The 9,458-nt window shown below is 31.7% G+C and overlaps 1 non-coding gene across 1 annotated transcript; it reads right to left on the bottom strand.

The window, feature by feature from the left end:
* Nucleotides 1-4,389: 4,389 nt before the first annotated feature.
* On the bottom strand, nucleotides 4,390-4,496 carry LOC130454250 (U6 spliceosomal RNA). Its single transcript, XR_008911913.1, has one exon. It is a non-coding gene; the product is annotated as a U6 spliceosomal RNA (small nuclear RNA).
* Nucleotides 4,497-9,458: the final 4,962 nt, after the last annotated feature.

The raw sequence follows: 9,458 nt of genomic DNA, 5'->3' as shown, positions 1-9,458 counted from the left end.
CTCAACTTTATTAAAGGTGGGGAATAAGAGTGCCACTTTCGGTCGGGCAATTTGACTACAATTAGTCAGTCAAAATAAAGCAAAAGCAAACAAGCAAACAAAACAAAAACATTCTACCTAAGCCAGCTAGAATAATATTCTTTTGTTGCTGTCAAAGTCTTTATTACTTGGGGAAACAGGACTTTGCTCTAAGTTCTGTGGATTACTTAACTCTACTGGGTCTCAATATGATCATCTAAATAATAAAGCACCTGGAATAGAGATCTCTAATGTTTATGCCAACCTTTCATATTAGTCTGACAAAAATTACAGTTTTGCCTGGAATACATCCCAGTTCCCAAGATACCACACCAGGACTTGATTTCACAGAAGCTTGTACTTTAATTTATTTTTTACCTGTCAAGTCATTATTGACACTTTCAGTTCAGATATGATAACACTTTACTATTTTCCCCATACTGATAACTGGGAGAGACATCTATCAGTCTAAGATATTCACAAATTGTTCAGGAGTCTTTTCTTTATATTTATTATATTTTATTCAAGAATGTTTATTAAAGAATGAACAAGAAACCACATTGAGCAAAAGAATTATTGGAGTAGAAATGTAAAAGAAGAACATATGACATCATTTATCACATGCATATATGGGAATGTGATTTGAGGTTTAGACTTCAAAAAATCTTTGTATAACAAAAATGAATAATATGGAAATAGGTTTCAAGTGATAACATTTGTACAACCCAGGTGAATTACTTGTTTTTTTAATTTTATTTAATTAGGTGATTTAGAATAATTTTCCATGGCTACAAGACTCATGTTCCTTCCCTCCCCCTCCCCCATACTCCCTCCCATATATGACACACAATTCCATTGGGTTTAACATATGCCATCAATCAAGACCCATTTCCTTATTATTAGTATTTGCACTAGGGTGATCTTTTAGAATCCGATTTCCCAGTCATAACCCCACTGACCTATATGATCAAGTGGTTGTTTTTCTTCTGTTATTCTTTTCCCACAGTTCTTCATCTAGATGTGGATAGTGTTCTTTCTCATATGTCCCTCCAAATAGTTCTGGATCACTGCATTGCTACTAGTAGAGAAGTCCATTACATATGAATTTACCACAGTGTATCAGTCTCTGTGTACAATGTTCTCCTAGTTCTGCTCCTTTCACTCTGCATTAACTCCTGGAGGTCATTCCAGTTCACATGGAATTCCTTCAGTTTATTATTCCTTTGAGCACAATAGTATTCCATCACCAACATATACCACAATTTGTTCAGCCATTGCCCAATTGAACGGCATCCCCTAATTTTCCAAATTTTTGCCACCAAAAACTGCATGGTTATCAATATTCTTTTACAAGTATTTTCCTTATTATCTCTTTGGGGTACAGACCCAGCAGTGCTATGGCTGGATCAAAGGGTAGACATTCTTTTATCACCCTTTGGGCATAGTTCTAAATTGCCTTCCAGAATGGTTGGATCAATTCACAACTCCACCAGCGATGCATTAATGTCCCAATGGTGCCACATCCCCTCCAACATTCATTACTTTCCTTCGCTGTCATGTTGGCCAATCTGCAAGGTATGAGGTGATACCTCAAAGGTATTTTGATTTGCATTTATCTGATTATAAGAGATTTAGAACATTTTTTCATGTACTTATTTATAGTTTTGATTCCTTTATCTGAAAATTGCCTATTCATGTCTCTTGCCCATTTATCAACTGAGAAATGGCTTGATCTTTTGCAGAACTGATTTAGTTCCTTATAAATTTGAGTGATTAGACCTTTGTCAGAGGTTTCTATGAAGATTTTTTCCCAATTTGTTGTTTCCCTTCTACTTTTTACTCCATTGGTTTTGTTTGTATAAAACCTTTTTAATTTACTTTAATCAAAAAATCTATTTTACATTTTGTAATTTTTTTCTAGCTCTTGCTTGGTTTTAAAGTCTTTCCTTTCCCAAAGATCTGACATGTATACTATTCTGTGTTCACTTAATTTGCTTATACTTTCCTTCTTTATATTCAGGTCATTCACCCATTCTGAGTTTATCTTGGTGTACAATGTGAGGTGTTGATCTAAACCTAATCTCTCCCATACAGTTTTCCAATTTTCCCAGCAGTTTTTGTCAAATAGTGGATTTTTGTCCCCAAAGCTGGGATCATTGGGTTTATCATAAACTGTCTTACTGAGGTCATTTCCCCCAAGTCTATTGCACTGATCCTCCTCTGTCTCTTAGCTAGAAACATATGATTTTGATGATCACTGCTTTATAGTACAGTTTAAGATCTGGTACTGCTAGGCCACCTTCCTTCGCTTTTTTTTTCATTATTTCCCTTGATAATCTTGATCATTTGTTCTTCCAAATAAACTGTAGTACTTTTTTTTAATTCTATAAAAAGATTTTTGATTGTTTGATGAGTGTGATCCCAAATAAGTAAATTAGTTTGAGTAGGATTGTCATTTTTATTATGTTAGCTTGTCCTACCCATGAGCAATTAATGTTTTCCCAGTTGATTAGATCTAGTTTTAATTCTGTGGAGATTGCTTTGTAGCTGTGTTCATATAGTTCCTGTGTTTGTCTTGTAAGATAGATTCCCAAGTATTTTATACTGTCTGTGGTGATTTTAAAGGGAATTTCTCTTTCTAACTCTTGAGGCTGGGATGAGTTAGAAGAATATAGAAATGCTGATAATTTATGTGGATTTATTTTATATCCTGCAATTTTGCTAATGTTGTTGATTATTTCCACTAACTTTTTAGTTGATTCTCTAGGACTCTTTAAGTAGACCATCATATCATCTGCAAAGAGTGATAGCTTGGTCTCCTCATTGCCTATTTTAATACCTTCAATTTATTTATCTTCTCTAATTGCTACAGCTAGTGTTTCTAGTACAATGTTAAATAATAGAGTTGATAATGGACATCCTTATTTCTCTCCTGATCTTATTGGGAAAGCATCTAGTTTACCCCCATTGCAGATTATGTTTGCTGATGGTTTTAGATAGATACTGCTTATGATTTTTAGAAAAGGCCCTTCTATTGCTATACATGCTAGTGTTTTCAGTAGGAATGGGTATTGTTTTTTGTCAAAGGCTTTTTCTGCATCTCTTGAGATAATCATGTGATTTTTGTCAGTTTGCTTGGTGATATGGTCAATTATGTTAATGGTTTTCCTAATATTGAACCACCCTCGCATTCCTGGTATGAATCCTACCTTGTCATGGGGAATAACCCTGATGATGACTTGGTGGAGTCTTTTTGCTAATATCGTATTTAAGATTTTTGTATCTATATTCATTAAGGAGATTGTTCTATAGTTTTCTTTCTCTGTTTTTGACCTGCTGGCTTTTGAATCAATACCAAATTTGTGTCATAAAAGGAATTTGGTAGAACTCCTTCTTTTTCTTATTATGTCAAATAGTTGTATCGTATTGGGATTAGTTGTTCTTTGAATGTTTGATAGAATTCACTTGTGAATCCATCAGGCCCTGGGGATTTTTTCTTAGGGAGTTCTTTGATGGCCTGTTGGATTTCTTTTTCTGATATGGGGTTATTTAAATATTCTATTTCTTCTTCTGCTAATCTAGGTAATTTATATCTTTGTAAACATCCATCCATATTATCTAGATGGCCATATTTATTTCCATATAATTGGGCAAAATAGTTTTTAATGATTGAGTTAATTTCCTCTTCATTTGAGGTGAGGTCTCCCTTTAATTTTCAATACTGTCAATTTGGTTTTCCTCTTTCCTTTTTTTTAGTAGACTGACCAGTACTTTATCTATTTTATTTGTTTTTTCAAAGTACCAGCTTCTAGTCTTATTTATTAATTCAATAGTTCTTTTACTTTCAATGTTATTAATTTCTCCTTTAATTTTTAGGATCTCTAATTTTGTTTTCAGATGGGGATTTTTAATTTGTTTACTTTCTAATTTTTTAATTTGCATGCCCAATTCATTGACCTCTGCCCTCTCTAATTTATTACTATATGAACTCAAGGATATAAATTACCCCCTAAATACTCCTTTAGTTGCACCCCATAGATTTTTGAAAGGATGTCTCTTCATTGTCATTTTCTTCAATAAATTAGTAAATTTTTCTACGATTTGTTCTTTAGCCAATTTTAGAGAATCATATTATGTAATTTCCAATTAATTTTTGATTTGCCTCTCCCTATACCCTTACTAATTATTATTTTTATTACATTGTGGCCTAAGAATGTTGTGTTCATTATTTTTGCTCTTTTGCACTTGTTTGTAATGTTTTTATGCCCTACAACATGGTCAATCTGTTTGAATGTACCATATGCTGCTGAAAAGAAGGTGTATTCCTTTTTGTCCCTATTTATTTTCTTCCACACATCTACTAACTCTAATAAAAATATGGAATGCTTCCCAAATTTGCTTGTCATCCTTGTGCAGGGGCCCTGCTAATCTTCTCTGTATCATTCCAATTTTAGTATACGTGCTGCTGAAGTGAGCACTCAGCAGTCTTTTAAACATTGTTTTCTGTATTAATTCAATAATTTGCCTGAAATTATTCAAATTACCATTTGTCCAATACATCTCCAAAACTTCGTTACTTATTTACAGTTTAGGTTTTATTTTAAAAAATAGTGTTGTACACTGTTTTTATACAATGTCACTTCTAAACAATAGTTCCTTGCTCCCATCAGAATATCATACCCAATACCCAACAACAGTTCAATGAAACTGTCAGAAAAGGGAATTTCAACTAATATAGCATATAACATTCCACAGATATGATGTCTCATAGTGGAGTATATTTAGCCTCAGTTATTTGACTCTCATATTGATCTGCAACTGATCTGATTTGATTGGTCTTTTAATTTGAATTTATTTATTTATTCATGATTGTTACATTAAAATACCTAATTAACTCTCTGCCATCTTCCCCTATCCCCTTTAGAGAAGGCATAATTTGACAAAAAGATATAGGTGTATATAAACTATGTCTTATTTATTTCTATTTATTATTTCTTTCTCTGGACTTGAAAATACATGAGTCATCCTTCAAAAAATACTTGTGATATCGATATATGGTTCTTGGTTCTTCTCTCTTCACTCTTCATATTTTCATGTAAGTCTTTCCATGGTTTTTTCCAAAACTAACCTGGATGTAATTTCTTATAGCTCAGTAGTATTCCTTCACCATCATATGCCATGAGGTGTTTACGCAATTGATGGGCATCTCTTTATTTTTTGGTTCTTTGACACGACAAGGAGAACTACTATAAATATTTCCAACTTAAAGGGTTTTTTTTTTCTTTTCCCCTGATCTACTTAGGAAATAGATCAACTAATGGCATTATTGGGTCAAAAGATATAACCAGTTTCATAACTCTTAAAACATAATTCTAGTACTAATACAACAAAATGGTTGTATTAGTTCATAGTTCCACCAATAGTATTAGTGTATCCATTTTTCCAAATCCCCTCTGATACTTTTCATTTTGCTCTTTCTTCATTTACCCAGTCTGATATGTGGGAGATGGCATCTCAGAGTTGTTTTGATTTGCATTTCTCTAGTAAATAATGATTTAGAGCATTTTTTCATGTAATTATATATAACTTTGATTTCCTCATCCAAAAACTGTTTATATCTTTTAACTATTTATCAATTGGAGAATGGCTTATATTCTTTGTATACTTGTCAAATTTCTCCATATAGTTTAGTTTCTATCCCAAACTTTATAGAATGTTGTACAATTTATTGCTTTCCTTCTACTCCTGGTGACAGTAATTCCATTTATACAAAATCTTTTCAGTTTATTGTATTTAGTATTATTAATTTTGCATTTTTCAGTGCTCTTATTTATTCATTATTCATCTCTTATCCATAAATCTGATTGCCAATATATCCTCTTATCTTCTAATTTGCTTATGATATCTTTCTGCCTAGGTCATGTATTGAGTTTAATCTTATCTTAGTAAATGGCATAAGATATTGATCTGTATCTAGTTTCTGTCACATTACTTTCCATTTTTCCCAACAACTTTTTCTACCAAATAGTGAATTTGTATCCCCAAAACATGGAACTTTATTTCTTTTTTGCTGTAGAACAGCAAAGTATAACTTTTCTCTTTCTTAGGCAGAAACTTATAGTTTAAAAATATTACATATATATAGTTCAAATGTAAATTCATAATATACAGTAGCAAAGTCTATAACATTTAATCATCCCACTATATTTCAATTACTGTGTATAACATTCTCCTGGTTCTGCTTAGTTCACTCTGTTTCAGTACATATCATGAGCATTTCTAATACAATATTAAATAATATTGGTGATAATGGGCATCCTTGTAATTATTTCATTATATTTGTTCTCTAGGTTCTTCTTCTTTGATTGGTGTCTTCCCATATATCTCTGAATTCCTTCTATTTTTGTTTCATGGATCAATGATATTGCATTACTTGCTTCTACTATTATTTGTTTGAAAACCCCCCCAACCATAGCACATGCTTTGGTTCCAGCTTGTTGTTACTACAAAACTGCTACTATGACTATTTTTATATTCACTGGGACTTTATTTCTGCCCATAACCTCCTCGAGTGATACTTCTATTACTTGGAATGATTGAGTCAAAGAAATAAAATAAATAGTAGTTTTTCTTAAATGATTCAAATTTGTTTTTCAGTATAGTTTAGACTGATTCACAGTTCCATCAACATCATATGAATGTTCTTGTCTTTTTATAACCCATCCAATATTAATTATTTCTATATTTTGACATTTTTACCAATGAGCTAGATATTATATTGTCACAGTTGTTTTAATTTTAATTCTTTTATTGTGAATTATTTGGAGTGTTTTTTAAATGACATTTATATTTTTTGCCCTAGAAAACCATTTATTTTTCTTTGACCACTTATCTATTAGGGAATATCTTTTAGTCTTATATTGTTCCAACTAATGGTAAATGTTAGCTTATTGGTCATTCAAATTCATTGTCTGAAGTTTTCTCAGCACATTGCATTATGTTCGTCTCTGTATTTTATTCTTTAATAGATAACTAACAATTTCCTTGATATTCTATTTTGTGGACATATAATTGTAGTTAGCAGTTCCTTATATTTTCTCTTTATTACCTAAAATATGATTAAATCACCTTGTTTAATTTTATAATGGCAATTTGATTTTATTCTTTCTTTAAATAGAATGAGCTATAATGATTTATTGATTTTGTTAGTCTCTTGAAAACAGGTTTGTTTTATTTATTAGTTCATTTACATTTTTAATTTTGTTCATCCTTAGATTTTACTTTTTTTCACTTAGGGTTATTAATTTGTCAATTTTCTCATTTTCAAAAAATCATGATAAATTTACCTCTTTTTTCTTAAAAAAATTTTTAATAATAAATTTTCCCTTAAGGAATACACTAGGTGTGTCCAAAAATTTTTGCTATGCTTTCTCATCCTTCTCTTTTTAAATTATTATTTAATTGAGCCAAGAAGGTGGAAAGGGTTCATAGGTCCAATAGGCTCAATTTACCCTCCAAACAACTTGATGTAATTCCTCAAAATGAATTCTAGAGTAGCATAACCCACAAAAATATGGGATGAAATATTTTTTCAGTCCCAAATAACTTAGAAGGACAGCACAAAACCTCTTTTTCACCAAGGTAGAAAGGAGTGCAAAGCAGAATGCCAAAGCAGGTCCCACCACAGTAATATACCTTAGGGGTAGCTGAATCAGCAGCAAAGATTTCCAGAACTCTTAGCCACAGATGGTAAGAAGGGTGGGATAATTGTTCAGAAGGAGATTACAGTGATCCCTTACTCACCTTGGGTGTAAGATTGTCCATTCACAGATTCAGGTTACAGTCCTGGGTAGCTGACTCAGGGTGAGGAGGAGCACTAGCTCTTATTGTCACAATGGATCAGGGGACCCTGGTTACAGAGTCCTAAGGCAAAAAAGTGTATTTGTAGTTGCTCATATGCCACCTTGGAAAAACTTAAAACTTATAGATCCCTAGAGTTATCTCTGAAGGTAGTTCCAAAAAGAATGTGAAGGTTGGAACAATATTCCTTTTCCAATAGTTCTAGAGCTTAAAATTAACAGTCTTTTTTTTAGGTTAAATGAAAAGAAAAAGGCTGAAAAATGAACAAACAACAACAAAAAAGAAACTCAAAACAAAATTATTTTGGTGATAGGGAAGACCAAAATGCAAATACAGAAGACAACAAAATCAATACTGCTTCATCCAAACCCTCCAACAAAAATATAAACTTCCCAAATTAAAATTGCCCAAAAAGAATGTTAAAAATTAAATAAAAGAGGTAAAAGAAAAACTAGAGAAAATTGTAATGATAAAAGAAAATAATGAATAAAGAGTCAACAGCTTGGTAAAGGAATTAAAATTATATTAGAAATTTTATTAGAAATAAAAGGCAAAATCAACCATATCAAAAAAGGCATAAAAATTCACTGAGAGATCTTTCAAATGTATAACTGACCAAATGGAAAAGGAGATACAAAATCTCATTCAAGAAAATTATGCTTAAAAAAATAGAATTGGGTAAGTGGAAGCAAATAACTGCAGGAGTCATTAAGAAAAAAATAAAGCAAAGTCAAAAGAGTGAAAAAATAAAAGAAAACATGAAAATATCATTAGGAAAACAAATGACCTGGAAAATAAGTCCAGGAGAGATAATCTAATCTAAGAATTATTGGATTGATTAAAAGTTATAATAAAAAACTTAGACATCATCTTTGAAGATATTATGAAGAAAACTACTCTGATATCCTAGAAACAGAGGGTAAAATAGATGTTGAAAAAATCCATCAATCATCTTTTGAAAAAAATTCATTAAAATAGCTCCTGGGAATATTATTTCCAAATTGCACAAATTCCAGATCATGGAAAAAATATTGTAAGCAGTCAAAATAGAAACAATTCAAATATCATGGAGTTATAGTCAGAATAAATCAAGATTTAGCAGATCTACATTAAAGGATCAGAAGACCTAGAATATGATATGCCAGAGGGCAAAGGAGCTAGCACTTCAACTAATAATTACTTGCCCAGCAACATTGAGCATAATCCATTGGGGGAAAGAATGGGCATTCATTGAAATAGAGGATTTTCAAACATTCTTGTTGGAAAGACTAGTCTAAATGAAAAATTATATTCTCAATACAAGAGTCAAGAGAAGCACAAAAACCTAAACAGGAAAGAGGAATCAAAAGAAACTGTTTGCATACTACATGAATAGAAAGATGATACTTATAACTGCTAAGAACTTTATCATTATTGGGCAATTAGGAGTACACATAAGCAGAGGGCAAGAGTATGAGTTGAATATGATGGCATGATATTTAAAAAATAAAACTAAGGAATTAGAAAGAGGAATACAAGAGAACAGGAAACAGACATAGAATGAGATAAACAATCACATAAGGGGCACAAAAGAGCTCATA

The sequence above is a fragment of the Monodelphis domestica genome, chromosome 4 (assembly GCF_027887165.1).
Source record: "Monodelphis domestica isolate mMonDom1 chromosome 4, mMonDom1.pri, whole genome shotgun sequence".
NCBI classification, from domain to species: domain Eukaryota; kingdom Metazoa; phylum Chordata; class Mammalia; order Didelphimorphia; family Didelphidae; genus Monodelphis; species Monodelphis domestica.
Note: the sequence above shows the minus strand (reverse complement) of the source record. Positions and strands in the feature narration are given on the sequence as shown.